This window comes from Saimiri boliviensis, chromosome 2, assembly GCF_048565385.1.
Source record: "Saimiri boliviensis isolate mSaiBol1 chromosome 2, mSaiBol1.pri, whole genome shotgun sequence".
Lineage (NCBI taxonomy): Eukaryota > Metazoa > Chordata > Mammalia > Primates > Cebidae > Saimiri > Saimiri boliviensis.
In genome coordinates, this window is record NC_133450.1 from 111,862,900 (window position 1) to 111,886,793 (window position 23,894).

The following is a 23,894-nucleotide window of genomic DNA, read 5'->3' on the forward strand; positions in this document are numbered from 1 at the left end:
ACTGGGGTCCCGAAGGGCAGGCCCCTCGCAGGTGTCCTCACCCTCATCCTCCCTCCGCATCGGGCCAGGAAAAAAGTTCGCCCAGGCCTGGGCACACGGAGGCCCACTGCCCGGTCCGTAGAGCCCTGCTGGGGGACCGGGAGCCTCAATGCTCTTCTTCACCATCTGCGGTCAGACCTCCCGCCAGCAGCCTTGCCAGGCAGTGCCTGACGTGGGAAAGGGGCGCGGCCTCAGATCAGGTCCACGCCGCGCCCCCAATCCGGAGCCTGGAGCCCAGGAGCAACGCGGTGTTTAATTGAGTTTTCCCCTCTAGGTCTTCTTATAAAGGGAAAGGGAAGAAGATGAAGATCTGGACTCGGAATTCCCCGGGGGCAGCAAACCCATAGGCGACCCCAACCCAGTTGCCGCCCCAGCACCAGGACTTCATGCAGGCACCAAGCGGGGCCACAGAATGCACCAGCGGCCCTGCCAATCTGGCAGGCCCTGAGAGGGCGCCCGAGCATCCCTAGAGAGTGCCTCTTGCCGGCGCCCGGTGGCCCTTTGCTGTGGTACCCGCTGCCCAGAATGCGAAAGCCGACTCCTGGACCCCGCTGCACCCGCCCGCCGGTCGTAGGAGGGGGAAGGGGCCGCCCGAGAGGAGTGGGGCCACCAGGCTGCACCCCCAGATCCCAGCAGTTAGCAGTAAGCAGCCCCGCAGCCCGCGGCCCCGCCGAGTCCAGACCGCAAAGCTCGGCGCGCTGTGGCCGCAGGTTGCGCGCCACCGCCGTCTCCTCTGGGTACGCACCCGTCTACCCCGCGGGTAGAGCCAGCCCCCGTACCCTCCAGCTAAGACGCCCATCGCCGCTCGCTCGGTCCGGGAAGCCCAGCTCCTGACTAACCCGCGCGGAGCCACACACCACAACTAGTAACTGCACAGCCCGGCAACTGCCAACGGCCCCCAAGCTAAACGGTGGCCCGCGCGCCCGGGAAGCAGAGTACGGCAAGTCCGCAGGGCCGCCTCCAGCCTGCGCACGCGCACTCACCTGCGGCCCCCAAACTAAGCGGCGGCCCGCGCGCCCCGGAAGCGGAGTACGGCAAGTCCGCAGGGCCGCCTCCACCCTGCGCACGCGCACTCACCTGCGGCCCCCAAACTAAACGGCGGCCCGCGCGCCCCGGAAGCGGAGTACGGCAAGTCCGCAGGGCCGCCTCTACCCTGCGCACGCGCACTCAGCTGCGACCCCCCAAACTAAACGGCGGCCCGCGCGCCCCGGAAGCGGAGTACGGCAAGTCCGCAGGGCCGCCTCCACCCTGCGCACGCGCACTCACCTGCGGCCCCCATCCACAGCCCCGTCCCCGCTGCTTCCCCTCACCAGAGGCGCTCATTCGCCTCTTGGATTTTTGGAGCGGGAAAAGCTTCCGGGCGACAATGAGCGGTGGGAAGAGAGGGAAGATAAAGCTGCGACCGCGCCGGGAGGCCCTGCGCCCACTGGTTCCTGCGCTGGGACGGTCGCCAGAGCGAGAGGGGGCACCCGGGACCGGTCCCCGAGCTGGTCTCCGGAACCGGGCTGGAGCCCCCGACGATGGAAGGCGTGGCGTCCCGAATGCCCCTGCCTGTAATCCAGCACTTCTGGAGGCCAATCCCAGCACTGTGGGGAACCCATTAAACGGGTTAGCAAAAGGGCGGAGCGCGATGGCTCTTGCCTGTAATCCCAGCACTTTTGGAGGCCGAGGCGGGCAGATCACAAGGTCAAGATACCGAGACCATCCTGGCCAACACAATGAAAACCTGTCTCTCTTAAAATACAAAAATTAGCTGGGCGTGGTGGCAGGCACCTGTAGTCCCAGCTACTCAGGAGGCTGAGGCAGGAGAACTCCTTGATCCTGAGAGGCAGAGGTTGGTAGTGAGCAGAGATTGCATCACTGCACTCCAGCCTGACGCCTAGCGACAGACCGACTGTTTCTCAAAAAAAATAATAAAAAAATAAAGAAGTAAGGCCGGGCACGGTGGCTCATGCCAGGCATGGTTGCAGGTGCCTGTAGTCCCAGCTACTGGGGAGGCTGAGGCAGGAGAATTGCTTGAACCGGGAGGCCGAGGTTGCAGTGAGCCAAGATCTCGACATTGCACGCCAGCCCAGGCGAAACAGTGAGACTCCGTCTCAAAAAAACAAAAAAAAACAGACAAGAGACACAAACTGCAGACCTTATCAGTATTAAAAAGATAAATGAGGCCAGGCACGGTGGCTCATGCCTGTAATCCCAGCACTTTGAGAGGTCTACGAGGGCGGATCACGAGGTGCAGAGATCGAGGCCCATCCTGGCCAACATAGTGAAAAACCCTGTCTCTACTAAAAACAAAAAATTAGCTGGGTGTGGTGGTGCGAGCCTGTAGTCCCAGCTACTCAGCAGGAGGCTGAGGCAGGAGAATCCTTTGAACCTGGGAGGCAGAGGTTGCAATGAGCCGAGATTGTACCACTGCACTCCAACTTGGCGACAGAATGAGACTCCATCTCAAAAAAAAAAAAAAAAAAATGAGATAAATATTAGAACAACTTTGAAATTTGAGATAAAATGAACAAATTCATTCAACAAACACGGCTTAACAAAATGAAGTGATATATATGTAATTGGACCTGTAATTAAAAACCTTATAAAAACTACAGTCTCACATGGCTTAAATAAGTGAATTCTTTCCAAATGCTTAAGGAAGAAATAGCATACATCTTACATGAACTATGTCAGAAATAGGAGAAGAAACAATTTCTAAATTGTTTAACCAGTATAGCCTTACTATTTCATATTGAAACCTAATATGACATCACCAGAAAGGGAACTTACACTCCACTTCCTCTTGTGAACATAAGTACAAAATTACCAAATGAACTATGAGCAAACCCAATTAAACCACATATAAAATTGGGTTGATCATACATCACAAGCAAGTTGACTGAATTCCAGAAATGCGGTGTTAGTTAACATGCAAAAGCCAATCACTGTAAACTACCTTATCAACATAAAAATATAAGAAACAAATGCTCAATCCACAAAGAAAAAGCAACTGATACAATTTCAGTACCCATTAATAAATTTGCAAACCGATCTAACAGAGGAAGCAACATGCTCAGTTAAACACTCCTGCAGTTGAGAATAGTGACACAACTTATTTGCAGCTGAAAGATAAAAACTTTTGAGAATATGTTTTTCAGCTAAAAAGAGACAGACTCCGCCTTTGAACCTTCCCTTTTTCCCTCCCAGGAAGGCAATCCAAGGCCTGGAAAAACAGCAGCCACATTGTAACCACAAGAACAAAAGCTACATGGCTAAGGAAGTACCAGAAAACTGACAAGAGCCTTGCACTGCCTTCCTCTGAACATTTCTTCTATTTGTTTTTGAAACACAGTCTGGCTCTGTTGCCCAGGCTGGGGTGCAGTAGTGCGATCTTGGCTCACTGCCACCTCCACCTCCCAGGTTAAAGCATTTCTCCTGCCTCAGCCTCCAGAGTAGCTGGGACTACAGGCATGTGCCACCACACCTGGCTAATTTTTGTATTTTTAGTAGAGATGGGGTTTCACCATGTTAGGATCATCTCGATCTCCTGACTGTGTGATCCACCTATCTCCGCCTTCCAAGTGCTGGGATTGCAGGCATGAGCCACCGTGCCCGGCCTCCTCTGCACAAAATGAACCTATTACTTCATTTTTGCCCACTGCCAATACCTGTCAAGTCTCCATAGACAAGCCTGGAGCATGAAAGTCTGAAGTCCCGTCTGCCTCAGCTGACCGCCTCCCATCCTGCACTTTTGTTCGCCATTGTCCCTGATTGCCCAGCAGAGCTTCCCCACACAAGCCCCTCACCCAACCCTGCCATCTTAACTGTTCTTATGATAATGTGAATATCTCTCACCCATCCGCTCTTCTGTCTCATCCCCACCCGCCATTGTAACTAAGCTTGTGGTCATGTATACTCCTTGCCCCTACCCCCACCACTGTAACTGATCTTACTCTGCAACACCCCTACCCCTGAAAAAACTACCCCAACCTATAAAGCCAATTCCCATCTTAACCCCTTCGCCTTTCTTGGATTTGGTCCACTTGCACTCCAGCGAGAAATAATAAAACGGCTTTGTTGCCCACACAAAGCCTCTTTGGAAGATCTATTTATTAAATGCATTTAATATTTGGTACTATTGGACGCAAATAATGCCACCTCCTCCACCTCTTAGAGCATCACACTTCCCTAACCTAGAAACAACCCCCAGCCTTATCGCCAGGGAGGTGGATTTGAGAGCTGTTTTCCCACCTCCTCCTCCTTTGGCTGCCTTGTGAATCCATCTTTTTTCTTTTGCAAAACCCGTGTCACAATGATGGACTTGCTGTGCACAGGCAGAAGGGACCGAGACCTGGCCAGTGACACCGCGGATGGCCACAGCTGCCTGCAGACAGCAACGGCTGCCTCTTTCCTTCTGCCTTCCAAGTCACACATAAAAGCCCCTTTTGGCCAACTCTTCCTCTAGGAAGCCCCTCCTCAAGGGGCACCAGAACTGGTAAGGAAGGCAGAGAGAGGAAGCTCAGGATGGGGGTGAAAAGCCAGGAATGTGGAGGCTGACTTCTGCTCAGCTTTGCTCCCTTGCTTACAGAGACTGGACCCCAGGCCATCAGCCACAGGCCTCGGGATAAACCTTGGGCCAAGGAAAACAGCTGGATGAATCCTTGGAGACCATGAGATCCACCTTCTCACTCTGCTGACTGGGAAATCGGGCTCTGACTCCTGCTGTGGATTGTGGCAGGTCCCAGGCCACTAACTCTGTCCTCGGTAGCCAGCACCACTGCAGCCTGGGCCTCAGCTGGTGGAGCAAACCGGGCTCACCTACTGCCAAGCAACTGCAAAAAGGGCACTCGGCAGTTGTGGGCAGAGCCCCAGGCCAGGACGTCGCCCTGTCTGGCCTGTGGACAATTGCTCAGCCTGCAGCTGGGGCCTGGCTAGGGCAGACATGCGGCCGGGTGCACAGCAGGGAGGGCACCTGCCCATCGCCACAGCCATCCTCCTCCTGGGCACACTCAACAAAAGGCACTCCTTAAAATAAAATAAAATATATGGTCAAATATTCCAGGCCAGGTACAGTGTCCCATGCCTATAACCCCATCACTTTGGGAGGAGACAAGTGGATCACTTGAGGTCAGGAGTTAAAGACCAGTCTGGTCAACATGGTGATACCCTGGTCTCTACTAAAAACACAAAAATTACCCCGGCGTGGTTGCATGAGCCTGTAAACCCAGGGCTAAGGTGGGAGAATCACTTGAACTCGGGAGGCAGAGGTTGCAGTCAAGGGTGACAGAGCAAGACTCAGTCTCAAGAATAAATAAATACATAAATAAATGTTTCAAACATACACAAATCTGTAGGAGCCCGTATGCCAAACACCTGGGTACCACTCTCTGGGGTTATCAGAACATACTCATATGTAGTGGTACTTGCTTCAGACTTTTTCTTGTTTCATAAACTAAAGCAAACTTATATATGAAATAAAGCCCCCAGAACCTCCCCCTACAGGCTTATTCCGCTACCCGTCCCCAGAGGTACCCACTCCTTTGAATTTAGAGTTCGTGACTCCTGTGCAATATTTTATAGTTCTGCTACTTATGTGGATGTCTTCAAATATATTTTAAAATGTTAGCTAATACATGTATGTCCTATTATATATTATATGTGACTTGTACATATTATTCAAAACTTGCTTTTTTTTTTTTTTTTTGACAGTCGCTCTGTCTCAGGCTGGAGTGCAATGGCACCACCTCACTTACCACCTCTGACTCCCTGGTTCACGCGATTCTCCTGAGTAGCTGGGATTACAGGCACGCACCACCACGCACAGCTAATTTTTGTATTGTTATTAGAGACAGGGTTTCACCGTGTTGGCCAGGATGGTCTCCATCTCTTAACCTCATGATCCACCTGCCTTAACCTCCCCAAAGCGCTGGGATTATAGGTGTGAGCCACCGCACCCAGCCTCTCTTTCTCATTTCTATGCCCAATTCCCTCATTCCTATTGATGCTAAACCTCTTGCTATGTTTCCAGATCACATAATTCAAGTTTCCTTTTCTTTTTTTTTTTTCTTTTCTTTCAGATGGAATCTTGCTCTGCTTCCCAGTCTGGTGCACAGTGGCACAATCTCGGCTCACTGCAACCTCCACCTCCTGGGTTCAAACGATTCTCATGCCTCAGCCTCTCGAGTACCTGGGACTACAGGCACGTGCCATCTCGTCCGGCTAATTTTTGTGTTTTTAATAGAAACGAGGTTTCACCATGTTGGCCAGGCTACTTTCAAACTCCTGACCTCAGGTGATCTTCCCACCTTGGCCTACCAAAGTGCGGGGATCAGAAGTGTGATCCACTGTGCCTGCCAAGTTAACTTTTCTATGAATTACATGTTCATATTGTTTGCTCACTTTTCTTTCAGTTAGTTGACTTTTAAAAATATTAGTTTATAAGAATTCCTTATATATTCTACATATGCATCCTTTGCTGATTATACGAATTGCAAATACCTGCTCCTGATCTACGGTTTCTTTTTAAACTTTGTCTGCAATACGTTTGGTCAAACAGAAGTCTAAATACTTTGGCGAAATCAAATCTATCACCATTTTTCTTTTGAGCTTATGCTTTTAATATTTCTTGCTTTTGAGACAGAGTAGCTACGACTACAGGCACACAGCAGACCAAAAAGCTAAATTTGTGGAATGAGATATATATATATATATATATATATATATACATACACATATGTAATATGGAGAGACAGGGTCTTGCTATGTTACCCGGGCTGGTCTGGAAGTCCTGGGCTCAAGGAATCCTCCTGCTTCAGCCGACCAAAGTGCTGGGATTACAGGCGTGAACCACCACACCCAGACACTTTCAGTACTTTAAGAAATTACTTTCTATGTACTATGGACTGAATGTGTCCCTTCAAAATTTATATGTTGAAATCCTAGCCTCCAATGTAATGGTGTTAGGGAAAACTAAATCATTTCATTTCATTCAATGAGTAGCTTGTGTGGCGGGGGCTGTGTGGTGCGTGCATGAGATACAGTGTGTGTGGTGTGATGCGTAGGGAGTACGTAGTGTGTGTGTGTGTGTGTGTGTGTGTGTGTGTGTGTGGTGGTGGGGCATACTTGATGGTGTGGTGAGTGTGTGCAGCGTACTGTATATGGTGTATGGTATGTGGTGTCTGTGATGTGTCTGTGGTATGTGTGGAGTGTGATGCAGTGTGGAAGGGTTGAGTGTGCATGTTTTGTGTGCATGCTGTAGTGTGTATGGGGTGTGTGTGGTGTGTAAGAGATGTGTGTAGTGTATGCACGTATGATATTGTGTGGTGTACATGGGTTAAATGTGTGGTGTGTGTGAGGTGGGCATGGTGTATATGTGGTTTGTGGTGTGTGAGATGGGTATGATATGCATGCTGTGTGTGGTGTGTATGGGATATGTGTGTGGTGTGTGTGATGTACATGAGATTAAGTGTGTGGTGTGTCTGAGGTGGGCATGGCATATATGTGGTGTGTGATGTGTGACATGGGTATGATATGTGTGCAGTGCATCTGAGGTATGTGTGGTGTGTGTGAGGTAGGTATGGTATGTGTGTGCTGTGTGTGTGGTGTAGATGGGTTAAGTGTGTGGGGTGTGTGAGGTGGGCATGGTACATATGTGGTGTGCGGTGTATATGGGTTAAGTGTGCCTGGTGTGTGAGGTGGGTATGATATGTATGTTGTGTGTGGTGTGTATGGGGTATGTGTGTGGTGTATGTGAGGTGGTCATGGCATGTGTATAGTGTGAGGTGGGTATGATGTGTGTTGTGTGTGCTGTGTATGGGGTATGTGTGCGGTGTGTGTGAGGCGGGCATGGTATGTGTGTAGTATGAGGTGGGTATGATATGTGTGTTGTGTGTGGTGTGTGTGTGCTGCATATGGGTTAAGTGTATGGGGTACGTGTGTGGTGTATGTGAGGTGGGCATGGTGTATAACGTAGTGTATGGTGTGTGAGGTGGGTAGATATGTTTGTTGTGTGTGGTGTGTATGGGTTATGAGTGTGGTATGTGTGCAGTGAGCATGGTACGTGTGTGGTGTATGTACATATGCGCACACATGCATACCTGTGCACTGCAGATGACAGGCCGGCAGCCCGGGACACACAGCGGTGACCAGCTCAGCCAAGGCAGAGCTCTGGGCGGGAGTGGCCAGGCACCTGGTAGCTCAGGATCTTGGATGCACTAAGAGCCTGGGAAGAGAGAACAAGCTGTGTCACAATCTCCACCCAAGTTCATCACTAACATGAACCTGTAAGATGCACTGAAACTGTTCCACTTCCGATTAAATCCAGAAACAGCCGGGCGCGGTGGCTCAAGCCTGTAATCCCAGCACTTTGGGAGGCCAAGGCGGGTGGATCACGAAGTCGAGAGATCGAGACCATCCTGGTTAACATGGTGAAACCCTGTCTCTACTAAAAATACAAAAAATTAGCTGGGCATGGTGGCACGTGCCTGTAACCCCAGCTACTCAGGAGGCTAAGGCAGGACAACTGCTTGAACCCAGGAGGCGGAGGTTGCGGTGAGCCGAGATCGCGCCATTGCACTCCAGCCTGGGTAACATAACAAGAGCGAAACTCCGTCTCAAAAAAAAAAAAAAAAAAGCAGAAACAAACACTCCAGATGGGCTCAGCACAGCCAAAGTTGGGGGATCTGTCCTCAATGTTCTCCTTCACCGTCTGCAGCCAGATCTACCACCAGCAGCCTTCCAGGCAGTGCCTGCCTTGGGGAAGGGGCCTGGCACAGGAGCAGGCCCCCACCGTGCCCCCAACCCGGCGCCTGCAGCCCAGGGACAACAGGGTGTCGGGTCTTTAATTGAGAAGTTTTTCCCTCTAGGCCTTATTATAAAGGGAAAAGGGAAGGAGGCGAAGATCCGGGCTCCGGTTCTCCAGGGACAGCGAACCTAGAGAGGACCCCAAACCAGCTCCCGCCTGGCATTGGGACTTGATGCCAGCGCCAAGCGAGGACGGGGGAATGCACCAGCGGCCCGCCCAGCCCAGCGACAGGACCCCACTGCCCCTCCACCCCCAGACAGCGCCTCTAGCCGGCGCCGCGTGGCTATCCACTGCGAGGCATCCCCCCGCCACGCCCACCCAACCACGGGATGCAACAGCCGCCGCCTAGTACCCACTGCGCCCACCCACCGGTCGTGGGAGAGGGAAGTGGCCGGCAGGAGAGAAGTTGGGCCGCTGGGCTGAAACCCAGATCCCATCAACAGCCTCCCCGCAGCCCAGCGGGGTCCACAGGGCAGCGCTCGGGAGCACTGGGGCTGCAACCTCCGGCTGGCCAGCCCGCCCCCACACATCCGGGTCCCTGCAGCGCCGCGGGAGGCCCCAGGTTGCCACCGCCGGTAACTGAGGCAGCCTGGGCCCCCCAGCTTACCTGGCCAGGGCACCCGGCTGCTTCAGCGTGCTGCCGTCCCCGCCCCGCCGTGCCCCGCCGTGCCCCGCCGCCGCCCGCTCGGTCGGTCTGCGAAGCAGAGCTCCTTGGCAAGCGCGCGCCCAGCCGCACACACCCAACCCGGCGCCTGCAGCCCACGGGCAACAGAGTGTGGGATTTTTAGTTTAGAAATGTTTCCCTCTGGGCCTTATTATGAAGGGAAAGAGAAATGGGACAAGATCCGGGCTCGGGTTCTCCGGCCAAGGAACGCACCAGCGGCCCGGCCATCCTGGTGGGACCCAAGTGGGCGCCCTCGCTCCCCCACCACTACCCCTCACCCCCACCAGACAGCGCCTGTAGCCGCCGCCAAGTGGCCCGTCCCTGCGGTGCCACCCCTCCCGGGATGCGGCACCCGCCTGCGGGTCGTGGGAAGAGGAGGTGGCCATAGGAGAGGAGTGGGGCCTCCGGGCTGCACCCCCAGATCCCAGCAGCAGCCGTCCCACAACCCCGCGGAGTCCAGAGGGCAGCGCTCGGAGCACTTGGGCAGCCACCTACGCGCATCCCCCGACTCGTTCCGGTCCCTGAAGCACCCCGCCAGGTCGCAGGCTGCCACCGGAGAGTCGGGCAGCCCGGGTCCCGCAGCTTACCTGGCCAGGGCGCGGGGCTGTTCCAGCGCGCTGCCGTCCTCCCAGAGTCGCCGCCCGCTCCGTCCGCCAGGCCGAGCTCCTCAGCGAGCCCGCGCCGAGCCGCGCACACGTTCTGCAGCTGAGTAGCCGCCGGGCGTGAACCGGAAACGGCAGACGGCAAGCGCGCAGGGCCACCTTTACCGGGCACACGCGCACTCACCTGAGACACGGACCCCCAATCGCTCCCTTCCCTTCACCCTCCCTTGGGTTTCTGGGGCGGGAAAAGCTTCCCGGCCACACCCACACGGCGTGGCAGGAAGAGATGGAATACAAAGATGCGTCGGAGCCGGGAGTGTACAAGGCCCTGGCCCCCCTGGCCCTGCTGGGACAATAGGCAGAGCGGGCGGGTGCACCTGGAACCGGGGCCGCCGGGCTGGCCTCCCGGACTGGTGCTGGAGCTGGAGCTCAGGCGGTGGAAGGCGCGGCTTGCCGAATGCCTCGGGCCCTGGGGAGCACCCAGATTCCCGAGGCAAGTCCTGGCCCTGCTGGCTGGGGAGCTGCAGGGGTCTGGTCCCGCGGGTAGAGCCCTTGAACAGGAGACTCCCACCGAACCACCGCCGCCTCACTGCGCCCTACTCAACTCACTCGACCCGCCCCCCACCACCACCGCAATTGTAGGAGGCGACCCTCAGAAAACTCCATCCTGCAGGAGAGGCCCCCTGCTGCCCCCCCCCACTGCAGCTCCCCTAGGCGCATGCAAGACCCCAAGTATTCCCTACCGGTTCTCTCTAACCACCCCAGCACCCCGTTTCCGATACTCTGTGCTGCTTTAGCCCCCAATCCTAGGACCTCACTCCAGGCCATTCTCTCCTTGCTGTCCTGAATGGAGAGGACCCTGACCTCCGCGGGGCCCTGGGGAACACACACGTACCCAGGGGAGCCAGTCTTCTGCCCCCACAGCGCCAGCGATTCCCTGGGGGCCCTGGAAGGTGGTGCTGGAGACTGCGGTGTCACTTCGGCCCTCTGGCCCTTTTGGGGAATCCCAGGTAGATGTGGTAAACCCTGGAGACGCACAGGGTGCCTTGTCTGGGCAGAGCAGGGGCTCAGGTGCCTCCTTCCCTGAGTGATTTGCTCTCTTTTCTCCTTGTGGCTGGATTAGGTGAATCTGTGTCCGAAGTGGGGGGTGAAGGACAGGGGACCTAGGGGGTGAGGAGAGCCCATCTGCCTGCTGCCTTGAGGGCCCGAGCTGAGACCCTGAGAAGAAGGGGCTGACGCAAGCCGAATCCTGAGCTGCACTAGGGTTAAATGCAGTGTGGACTTGACCTCTCCACACTCTGCCCCCACCAAACACTCACAAATCCCCAGGGCCAGAGCTGCCAGTAGGGGCTGCTCCTGGTAGGGCAGCTTTATAGCCACAGGGCCAAAGGGGCAAAGGCAGAGCTGGGGCAGGTCAGCGAAGTTCGTGACCCCCTCCCCGCTCGGGTGAGCATACCTTCACTGCTTACTTTCCACCTTTCCATTCTGCTTACCCGGCCAAAACAAAGTTCACCCAGCCTGTGGCCCAGCCTTTCTCCAATGCCAATGGTGGGAAGCAACAATTACTAAGCAATGATTCCAAGAAGATAAATTCAGCCATCTTCTTGCCTGACCGTTATGTGGTCACATCCATAGGAAACCAGACAGCTGTGCCTGAAGCTGATCCACACAACCCCCCCACCCCACCTCCTCAAACCCCCACCCCCATCTGTGTGAGCGTGTGCTGTCGGGCAAGTTATATGCTGTTCCTTCAACAGCCTCCTTTGAGATCTTCCCGTGGGCAGGCTCTGGGCCAGTCACTGGAAATTAAACCCCGTCCCAGCACCTGGGAGTGAGTGGCTGATGTCCACAGTCCATAGGATGACAGATACAGGCTTACGGCCAGAAACAGCGGCTGCCACCTGTAATCCCAATGTTTTGGAAGCTGAAGCAGAAGGCTCACTTGAGCCCAGCAGTTCAAGTCTGTAGTGAGCTATGATTATGCCACTTGCACTCCAGCCTTGGTGGCAAAACAAGACCCTATCTCTTTAAAAAATGAAATAAATTAAATAAATTTAAAAATAAAGGTACAGGCCTGCCCCCAGCCTCACTCAGGACCCAAATCTGGTGGGCTTGAGCCAACTGCCAGTATTCAGAGAATTTTTAAAGAATCATTAGGACAAATAGCTAATGCATGAGGGACTTAAAACTTAGATGACAGGTTGATAGGTGCAGCAATCCACCATACATGTATCCCCCACGTAACAAACCGACACATTCTATACTTGTATTCAGGAACTTAAAGTAAAATTTTAAATAAAAAAGGATCAGGCTGGGCGAGGTGGCTCATGCCTGTAATCCCAGCACTTTGCGAGGCCGAAGCAGGCAGATCACGAGATCAGGAATTCTAGACCAACCTGGCCAACATGGCGAATGCCCGTCTCTACTAAAATACAAAAATTAGCTGTGCGTGGTGGCAGGTGCCTGTAATCCCAGCTACTCAGGAGCTGAGGAAGGAGAACTGCTTGAACCCGGGAGGCAGAGGTTGTAGTGAGCCGGGTTGGTACCACTGCACTCCGACCTGGGCAGCAGAGTGAGACTCAACCTTTGCGGGCGGGGGGGGGAAGAGCAGGGGGATACAAGAGAGTGGCTTCCTGTCTTTCTTGCTCTCTGCCACGTGAGGATACAAGAAGATGGCCCTCTGTGAACCAGAAGGTGGGCCCTCCCCAAAAACCAACCATGCTGACACCGTGATCTTGGACATCTAGCCTCCAGAACTGGGAGAAATCAGTGTTTGTTGTTTAAGCCACCCAGTCTATGGCATTTTGTTAGAGGAGCCCAAACTAAGACACTGCCCCAATCATAATGATGTCCCCTTACGTTTTCATCTAAATGCTTTCAAAGTTTCTGTTGTTGGTTTGCTTTTTTTTTTTTTTTTTTAAGACAGAGTCACTCTCTGTCACCCAGGCTGCAGTGTAGTGGCACAATTTTGGCTCACTGCAACCTCTGCTCACGAGTTCAAGAGATTCTTCCGCCTAGCCCTCCCAAGTAGCTGGGACTACAGGCACGCACCAACAGCCTGGCTAATTTTTTATTTTTAGTAGAGGTGGGGTTTCACCATATCAGCCAGGCTGTTCTCAACTCCTGACCACGTGATCCGCCTGCCTCGGCCTCCCAAAGTGCTGGGATTACAGGTGTGAGCCACCACGCCCAGCCAGCTACACTACTCTTGGCCCCTCAATGACTACATGAATTTTCAGATCAGCCTGTCAAGTTCCAAAACAATTCTATTGGCATTTGTCTGGGAATTGTTTTAATTTATGGGTTAATTCAGTGAGAAGTAATATGTTTATAGGATTGAGTCCTACCATTCATAATATATATGGCATATATTTCCATTCTTCCTTTACATCTATGGGTAATTTTTATATTTGTCTTAGTCTTTTTGTAGTGCAAAACACCTGAGACTGGGTACTTTACAAACAACAGAAGTTATTCTCTCAGTTCTGGAGGTTGGAAGCAGAGATCAAAGCTTCAGCAGGTACAGTGTCCAGTGAGGGCCTGGTCTCTGCTTCCAAGATGGTACCTTGAATACTGGTTCCTCTGAAGCAGACAAATGCTATGTTCTCATGAGGCAGAAGGAACAGATTTGCTACCACCTCAAGCCCTTTATAAGGTGCTAATCTCATGCATGAGGGCTCACCCTAATGACTTACTCACTTCTGAAAAGCTCCACTTCTTAATACTATCATCCTGACGATTAAGTTTTTTGCTTTTTTTTTTTTTTTTTAGACAGAGTTTTGCTCTTGTTACCCAGGCTGGAGTGCAATGGTGCGATCTCGGCTCACCGCAACCTCCACCTCCTGGGTTCAAGCAATTCTCCTGCCTCAGCCTCCTGAGTAGCTGGGATTACAGGCACGCGCCACCATGCCCAGCTAATTTTTTGTATTTTTAGTAGAAACAGGATTTCACCATGTTGACCAGGATGGTCTCGATCTCTTGACCTGGTGATCCACCCGTCTCAGCCTCCCAAAGTGCTGGGATTACAGGCTTGAGCCACCGCGCCCGGCCGTGATTAAGTTTTAACAGGAATTTGGGGAGACACATTCCGGCTATAGCAATACTCTTCATGAAAGGTCTGTGTACATTTGGTAGATATATTCTCAGGGTTTTGTTGCTATTGTGAATAGAATCTCTTTTTCTATTACATTTTCTAATTTGTTACTTCTGATGTACAGGAATGCTAATAGTTTTTTTAAAGTTGATCTTGAATTTTAAAAAACCTGCAAACCGTGTTACTAGTCCAAATAACGTATCTGTATATTCTTCTGGATTTTCTGCATAGACATTCATAAGGTCTGAAAATATAAGTAGTTTTCTTATTTCCAATTTAAAATTTTTATTTTCTTCGTATATTTCTTTCTTTCTTTCTTTTTTTTTTTTTTTAGACAGAGTCTCACTCGGTCACCCAGGCTGGAGTGCAGTGGCACAATCTTGGCTCACTGCAACCTCCACCTTCTGGGTTCAAGAGATTCTCCTGCCTCAGCCTCCTGAGTAGGTGGGATTACAGAAGCCCACTACCATGTCTGGCTAATTTGTATATGTTTGTTATTAGAGACAAGGTTTCACCATTTTGGCCTGGCTTGTCTCCAACTCTTGACCTCAGGTGATCTATCCACCTAGGCCACCCAAAGTACTAGGAGTATAGGTGTGAGCCACCACGCCTGGTTGATTTCCCTCCCTTCTTCCCTTCCTCCCTCCCACCCTCCTCGCTCGCTCTCTCTCTCTCTCTCTCTCTCTCTCTCTTTCTCTTTCTCTCTCTTTCTCTTTCTCTCTCTCTTTCTCTTTCTTGTTTTCAGAGTTTCACCCAGGCTGGAGTGCAGTAGCACAGTCTTCACACACTGCAACCTCCACTTCCCAGGTTCTAGCAATTCTCCTGCCTCGACCTCCCAAAGGGCTGGGAGTACAGGTGTGAGCCACCATGCCTGTTGATTTCTTTCTCTTTCTTTCTTTCTTGACAGAATATCACTCTGTCGCCCAGGTTGGAGTCCAGTGGCATGATCTCCACACACTGCAACATCCACCTCCTGGGTTCAAGTGATTCTTCTGCCTCAGCCTCCCAGGTAGTTGGGATTATAGGCATGAGCCATCACATGCAGCTAATTTTTGTATTTTTAGTAGAGATGGGGTTTTCACCATGTTGGCCAGGCTAGTCTCCAACTTCTAACCTCAGGTGATCCACCTGCCTCAGCCTCCCAAAGTGCTGGGATTATAGGAATGATCCATCTCACCTAGCCGATTTATTTCTATTACAGGTTGACTCACATACATGTCTGATGTTGGGCATCTCATAACCTTAAAAAAAAAATGGCAACTTCCTATGTATCAGCTGAACACATTGCCTAGGAACTCCAGTGCCATGTTCAATAAAGACAGTGATAAAAGCCGGGCGCGGTGGCTCAAGCCTGTAATCCCAGCACTTTGGGAGGCCGAGGCGGGTGGATCACGAGGTCGAGAGATCGAGACCATCCTGGTCAACATGGTGAAACCCCGTCTCTACTAAAAATACAAAAAATTAGCTGGGCATGGTGGCACGTGCCCGTAATCCCAGCTACTCAGGAGGCTGAGGCAGGAGAATTGCCTGAACCCAGGAGGCGGAGGTTGCGGTGAGCCGAGATCGCGCCATTGCACTCCAGCCTGGGTAACGAGAGCGAAACTCCGCCTCAAAAAAAAAAAAAAAAAAAAAAAAAAGACAGTGATAAAAGCTACCCTTGTCTACGTCCTAACATTGATAAAAATTGCTTCTAAAATTTTTGCCATTAGGTGTGATAATTCCTATACACTAAGGAAAATAGGACCAGGTGCAGTGGCGCACACCTGTAATCCCAGCACTTTGGAAGGTTTGTGGGGAGGATTGCTTCAGCCGGGAAGGGGGAGGTCGAAGTGAGCCAAGATCTTGACACTGCACTCCAGCCTGTGTAACAGAGAGACCTTGTCTCAAAAAAACCCCCAAACACCAAAAAACAGAAAACCCAAAACAAAAAAAGGATGCTAGCTTGCTAATAGTGCATTATCTGTTGACTCTGCCCTTGCATGACTGTAATAAAGTCTAATTCACGATGATGCATTATTTTTGTGTGCACATTACTGTATTTGGCTTGGTATTATTTTATACAAAATTTGGAATTCATGTTCATAAAAGTTAACAGCTAACTTCTATTTGGTTTTCTATGTTTTGGATATTGTTAAGTTACTTTCCTTGAAGTATTTCATTTCATTCTAGAAGGCTTATTGCAAAGGTTATTTCCCCTTTATATACAAGGAAGTTAAGGCGCAGTGGAGACAAGTCATTTTCCCTAAGGTCACAGGGAAGGTAAGTAGTGGCAGCAGAAATACAAATCCAGATTGTATGGCTCCAGAGGCCGTCACTAAGCACTGCCCTGCGCCCTCTCCCTGTGACAAAGACCCATCATTCAGACTGTTCTGTCGTGAACTTTCCCTGTACATCCTTGCTCCAGTTTTGCACCAAGATTATATTATTCCCCATAGATAATTAGATAGGTCTTCTTTTTCTTTTTTTATAGACATACTCATGAAACTTTTATAAAAACCTATTAAATTTTATCACCTTTTCTAGCCTGACTTCTCCAGTTTTGCAGGGGTCTCCAGGTTTCATGGTATTTGCAAGCTCCTGTCCTAGGGATACTGGGGAGGTATACACCCCATAAAGCCAGGGATATGGACACAGATCAGCAGCAGACTCCCCCATCCTCCAGCATTCTTTCTTTCTTTCTTTTTTTCTGAGACAGAGTCTCGCTATTGTCGCCCAGGCTGGAGTGCAGTGGCATGATCTTAGCTCACTGCAATCTCCGCCTCGTGGGTTCAAGTGATAATCCGGCCTCAGCCTCCCGAGTAGCTGAGATTACAGTCACCTGCCACCACACCTGGCTAACTTTTTTGTATTTTTTTTTTTTTTTTGAGGCGGAGTTTCGCTCTCGTTACCCAGGCTGCAGGCTGGAGTGCAATGGCGCGATCTCGGCTCACCGCAACCTCCGCCTCCTGGGTTCAGGCATTTCTCCTGCCTCAGCCTCCTGAGTAGCTGGGATTACAGGCACACGCCACCATGCCCAGCTGATTTTTTGTATTTTTAGTAGAGACGGGGTTTCACCATGTCGACCAGGATGGTCTCGAACTCTCGACCTCGTGATCCACCCGCCTCGGCCTCCCAAAGTGCTGGGATTACAGGCTTGAGCCACCGCGCCCGGCGCTGTATTTTTATTAAAGACAGGGTTTCACCTGTCCTCATCACAGTCACTGCATCGTGACTGACCCCTAGAGGCGGCTTTTCTGCTTAACTGTCAGCCCATGGGCTGGAATGTGACCCCCAAAGCTGCTGCAGAAGTTTCCACCCGTCCTGGACCACACTTGCCATCTGTGGGGGAAATGCCTATCCTTTGTTTTCTTAGCCCAGCCAGTCTCACAGGCATTCAGCAGATTGGAAAGCCTAAGCATGTGCTATGCTGGGCAGGACTCTCCCGTGTCTTTTTGGGGGGTGAGCTGGCGTGCATTCCAGCCCCTAGCATGCTGCTGTTTATTCCCACCCCTCATCCCCGCTCCCCTACACACTCACAAGTACAAACACAGGCAGAGTCGCAGGCACCCACCGCCCTGGACTGCACCATTTCCATCCTCTGCAGGGCGGTCTCCTTACGGGGAAGTTAATCGGACACAGAAGAAGGCTCAGGGGTCAGGGAGGACCTCTGTCGGAAAGACGCTCCCAGACCTGGCTCTGCCTCTCACTTGCTAGGCGTCTGTGAGAAAGTTGCTTCCCCTTTTTGGTCCCAGTTTCCCCAGCTGAGAAATGGGGGGGTGTTGAGCCAAACGGTCTAAGGTTCTGGGAACCTCTAAGTCAGAGTCCATAGCTGGTGGTCAAGATGAGGGAGAGGCCCTCGGGGTCAGCTGAATGCCTGAGAGGCAGGACAGGCCCAGAGGTGAGCAGCCTGAGCACATCAGGTGGGCCAAGAGCTGGAGCGTGAGCCCCACAGCCTGCAGGGCAGCCCTGGACTCAGGAGCCCACTCGCACCAGCCTGGTGGGACTTCAGAGATGTGAGGTCCAGCCTCCCCTAATGTTTCAGAGCTAGGGGCTGGGAGCTGCAGATTCTGACCCCACAGTTGCTTTACATGTGCCAGATGACCTGCGGCAAGACACACCCCTCTCTGTGAAATGAGCAGTCAGTTCAAATACATACACCACAAAGGGCTGTGGAACAAACCCAGCCGTACCCCGGGGATAGACTGGCTTCCAGGATACTCAAGCAGCTGGCCTCTGGGGGAGGGGAACCAAGTATGAGAGGCAGGGCTCAAAATCTAGGCCCAGCCTCCATAGCAACCCCCTCTGGAGAGCCCAGGGCAGTCCTAGGGGCACAGCAGGCAGCAAGTGCACTAGGAGCATGTTTCACAAGGCACCCAATATTGCATCCGCTCAGAGAGGCAGCCAGCTGGAAAGTGGATGTGGTAAGCAGGGTGGCAGCTGCTCCCCACGTCCAGGAGTCCAGCCCAGCACCCACTCAAGTCTGCCTCAGTCCTGCTCAATTGAGTCATTCCTGCTCTGGGCCCTCTGGCCCCACACGCAGAGGGAGGGCTTTGGGCTACTTGGTGAGCTGGCCCTTGCAGGAGGATGTAATTGACTCCTGAGCCTGGACAGCCAGGCAGCCCCTCACCCACATCCCCACCCCCTACCTCTCCAGCCCCCTCATTCCCCAGTTCTCCCACCTGCTCCCCTGCCCCAACACGTGCCTCTGCTCACTCTCATCTCTTTTCCTTTTCCCAGGCTCGCCTGCTCACATGTCCTTGACTCTCCTCTGAGTCTCCCTCTTTGCAAGCTGCCTCCTCTCTACTTGACACATTCTCCCTGAAGGCACCAGAGTACACAAGTTTAAGTGTCTGCACCTCACCTTTACTCCCAGGCATGGAAGGGAGACGACATGAAGAGCCAAACACCACTTGGCAAAAAGATCTGGAGTATGTAGAGGGGCAGATATGAGGCTGTGGAAGCTCTGGGCGTTCCCTGCAGGAGGCTGCATTTAAGCTGGCTCTTGATTGTGGCTTTGAGCTGAGACCTCTCTGTGAAGCTCCAGACCAGGAGCCAGCTGCCAGCTGGACCCCTTCATTTAGTGTCTCAAAGGAAGCTTGTACTCTGGAGGGCTAACTCTGAACCCAGAAAATCCCCCCACCTCAGCCCTGTTTCTTCTTAGGGAAATCACCATCTCATACCCAGTTGTGCACCAAAGCCACATTTGAGGAAGGGGGCTCCTGCCCTGCCCTGTGAGTGCTCTGGATGAAACAGTGCCGAGGGGGAAAGAGTTCTGAATGCCAAGCTGAACCATGTGAGGCTTAAATCCAACTTTAGCTGTGAGAGCTGTGGGTAGGGAAGGGCCCTAGTCCAGTTTGCTGTAGAAAGACCAGCCTACCACTGTATGGTACATGGATGGCAGAGGCAGAGCATGGGTGGAGATACAAGGAGGGCCAGGCTGGGGCGATACGGACATGGCTGTAGCTGGGGAGATGAGAGGACAGACAGGACTAGGTGGCTACTTGGATGAAACAAGGGAGAGGTCAGGAAGAGATACTCAGTTTTGTATCAGATGTGCAGACCATGGGATGCCATCCATTGATCGAGAGAAGAAAAGGAGGAAGACCTCTGGCATAGGAGAATATAGATGAGCTCTGTCTTGAATGTCATTTGAAGTCCCCAGGGAGAGCCAGGCCTGCCAGCGCCTTCACTGCTTCAGCCAGCCCTTGAGGCACCTGTGCTCCCTGGCCCCCTGGGCTCTCCCTTCATAGCGGTCAGCTGCAGTGGGGGCAGTTGCACAAGGGTCTGGCAGGTCTGTGTGTGTGTGTGTGTGTGTGTGTGTGTGTGTGTGTGTGTGTGTGTTTTCCCTGCCTCATGGCTAATGCCAAGGGCAAGCTGATGGACAACCTTCTGAACAAAACCTGTTGCCACAACCTGATCTTCCCAGCCACCAGCTCCTCACAGCTTATCTCCATCGAGATGGAGCTGTCCCTGGCCCAGCACATCAGTGTGGTAGGTGCAGAGGACAGTTGTGGCTCAGGCTCAGGCGAAGAGGCAGCTCATGCCCAAGCCCTAAGCAATCATTGGCCAGAGGAATGAAATGACTAGAGTTGACTTAGACTTACCGATACATGGAAGGGAGGCTGCATCTTCTCCTCCTGCTCCCTCATCTTTTCCTTCTCCTGAAACCTCTTCTGCTCCCGAATCTTTTCCTCCTGCTCCTGAATCTTCTGTTCCCGTCCCCTCATCTTCTCCACCTGTCCCGGAATCGTCTCCTCTTGCCTTCACATCTTCTGCCCCTGCTCCCGCATCTTTTGTTCCTGCTCCCGCATCTTCTGCTCTTGTTCCCTCATCTTCTCCTCACACTCCCACATCATCTGTTCCCACTCCTGCATCCTCTCCTCCTACTGCCGCATCGCTGCTCCTGCCTGTATCTTCCACCCACGCTCCTGTATCTTCTCCTCCCTCTTCCAGATCTTCTCCTCCTGCTCCTGGTAGAGGCGATTCCAGCAATTATTTTCATCCAGCTGTTCTTGGAGCTCTCCTTTCACTCTGTGAAGCTCCTACTTCAGGTTCTCGACCTCCTCCTGTAGCTGCACCTGGAATAGTGAAAGTGTTGGTTTGAACCTCAAAAAGGAATAGACTCATGAGCTAGCCATAGAAATGTCATCTATAAAATAATGGTTTTCATCCACGATGCTTTAAAAATTTTTTCCCTAAGCCCTAACCCTGAGTTCTGATTCCACAGGCAGGGCCACAGTTTGCAGATTTTTAGCACACCCTAGAGGATTTTATAGTGGGACCAGAACCAGGATCCAGATTTTCCAGCTCTGGGCTGGAGCCTCCCCATACCCTGGATGATCTGGAGACCATGGCCCCAGCTGGATGGGGCTCCACAATCCCCGGGGCTGCAGCCTCTCATTGGTGGCAGCAGGAGCTTGGCCCTATCCAGCTTTCTTTTTAGCTCTTGGACATTGAGCTGGATGGTGGCCTTTTTGGACTGTAAGGGTTGAAGTTGTTCTTCAAGTTTGGTGTTCTCTTTTGCAGCTCCTCATTGATACAATGTACAGAGGCAGTAGAGAAAGGCATGAATGAAGAGCAGAAAGGACCACTTTGGTGATCAACCCTCTACCCTTGCCCCACAACCACAGAACCATGGCACTGGTAGGGACCCCAGGAATTAAAAGTCACAGGTGGCAGGCCAGAGAGAAGACGTGAGTTGATTAAGGCTACCCCACGAGTCAGTGGTACAGCAGGCACTAGAGCTTTGCTGGGCACACGTGCAAACCTGTATGACCCCCTCACCATGTTAACCTGTACCCCCCACCTCCCAGCACACCACCCACGCTAAGGGCCCCCAGGCCTCCCATCCCCCCTTCCGCCGTCCTACATGTTCCTGTACAGTTCCAGACTCCGGCCGTCCCCTCCTTTAGTAACTCCTCATTGCACTGCAATTACAGAAAGGTTAAGTCAGGATGCAGCAGACAGAGCAGCAACCGGCCGACCAGGAACAATAGTGGCAGTTACTACTCCACAGTAACACTTCCTCAGTCTCAGTCACGCCTGGCATGTTCCAAAGGCATGTCTGAGCCCATGGTGTCATTTTTTTTCTTTTCTTTTTTATTTTGAGTTGGAGTTTCGCTCTTGTTGCCCAGGCTGGAGGACAATGGCGCGATCTTGGTTCACCGCAACCTTCACCTCCCAGGTTCAAGTGATGCTCCTGCCTCAGCCTCCTGAGTAGCTGGGACTGCTGCCATGCACCATCACGCCTGGCTAATTTCGTATTTTTAGTACAGACCAGGCTTCTTCATGTAGTCAGGCTGGTCTGAAACTCCCAACCGTAGGTGGTCTGCCCGCCTCAGTCTCCCAAAGTGCTGGGATTACAGGTGTGAGCCAAGGAGCCTGGCCCTCATTTGTTTTTCAAAGAGCTCAGTAAGGGTGGAAGGGACAGGGAAAGAGTTGAATTTATAGCTGGCTAAGGGGCCCAGAGAGATCAGAAAATATTGCTATGACTGTTACTACTACCACTGTTGGAATCTTCATTGAGTGCTTTACCAGGTACTATGCTAACAATCCCATTTAATCCTCACAACCACCAGGAGACAGGTACTATTATTACTTCTATTGTGTAGATGAAAAACATGGGATATTAAAGGTTAAGTGCTTGCCTAAGATCACTGAGACAGAACTGGGATTTCAATACCCAGGTATCTCTGATTCTCCAAACCCATTCTTTCCTGGGGGTGGGGACACATAAGAAGAAGAAAATTAATGTTTTGTTGACTTTTTGAAAGGATGATAGGTTCACATAGTCCAAAACTCGGAAGGTACAAGAGGAAAACATCTCCCACCCACACTGTTCCTCTCTCCTGAGTTGTTAATGAATCCTTACAAACATATTTTATGTATCCTACCATGATAAACACACACACACACACACACACACACACACACACACACATACACAACACATATTCCCTCTCTCTACACAAATAGTAACATACGAAAGATACTCTTCTGTATCTTCATGGTATAAGTACCCGTTATAACCTGCACCTAGGATTTGGCCAAGGCCACAGCCAGGTAAGGGCAGGGTGGGCACTTGGACCCTGAGCTCTGTTTCCTGTGCTCACTGCCTACAGCACCCCCAACTAACCCACAGCAGCCTGCCTCTAACAACCACACACAAAAGCAGCAAGAAATGGCCCATGCTGCCTTCTGGGAAGGACACTCCGTCCTGCAGAAGGAACCTTTAGACTCACTCCTCCATCTGGGAAGCCAGGTTACCAGGGGATGGGGCAGGTGGTTGGACTCACCCTGTCCGCTGCCTTTTTCTCTGTGAAGACATCAGAGAGAGCCTGCATCAAGTCCTCCATGTGTTCTGAGGCACAGGGTAGGCGGCCAGAGAGGTATCTGCAGCCTCCTGGAATGAGAGAGGTTGAGATGAGGCCCAAGGGACTCCCCCTAAAAGCCTGTCAAAGTGCCAGGTTGAAGGATGATGGTGTGCCCAGATTCCCACCTAGCCGCCTGGCCGCATTCTCAGTGACATAGAGTGCCTTCTGCAATTTGGTGATTTTGTGAGCCTGTGGGAGAAAAGCCAAGGACGTGCTGAAAGAGAAGCAAAGAAACCTCCAGGGAACGGGAGGGAACTTCACATCCTCTACTCACCTCTACCTGCCTCCTGAGTGCTGCCTGATGGTGGTGGCTTGGCTTATTTTCCTACAGGAAGAGGAAGGCAGAGCTCTTACCGGGGGAGTGGCAGAGACGGCAGAGCCAGACATGTCCCCAGAATGCCACCAATGCCCCAGGAAAGGACCGCCTAAGGGACCAGGTTTTCAGGGACCCTGTGGGATGGAGTGGAATCTGGGGGGCGAGCCTTCTTCCCCGGTATGGGAGTGAGTGAGACAAGACGGGCCTCTACATCTCAGTGCCCCCCAAACCCAGCAGTCACGTCATGAGCAAACGAAGAAGTGTTACTTCATCCAGCTGAGCTCAGTTCTGTTGTTTCTGTCGGGAGAGTCAAAGGTGACTGAGGGTGGCCCCCTCGATTCTATTCCGCAGGCCAGGAAGCGGTAGGCAGGGGCCAGGAGTGGAGTTTAAAGTCAAAGTTCTGAGACCCAATGGGAACATAAATTAGTGAACTCTCCTCAAGCTCCCAAAGAAAGAGGATTTGGGTCTTTGTTGGTTGTCACCCACAGCCACAGAACTGAAAGTCTGAAACTAGATTCTCTCGAAAGGATGGTCACATCA

General features: G+C 52.1%; 1 protein-coding gene and 1 pseudogene across 1 annotated transcript in view; one reads left to right on the forward strand and one right to left on the reverse strand.

Moving 5' to 3' along the window:
* LOC120363115 (amyloid-beta A4 precursor protein-binding family A member 2-like) overlaps positions 1-999 on the reverse strand; it is a 58,186-nt gene extending 57,187 nt beyond the window's left edge. The window contains exon 1 of the mRNA XM_074394026.1: positions 785-999. The gene's annotated coding sequence lies outside the window, so the exon portion shown is untranslated. The remainder of the gene's footprint in view (positions 1-784) is intronic.
* A 17,007-nt stretch (positions 1,000-18,006) lies between these two features.
* Positions 18,007-19,159, forward strand: LOC101028408 (uncharacterized; annotated as a pseudogene).
* Positions 19,160-23,894: the final 4,735 nt, after the last annotated feature.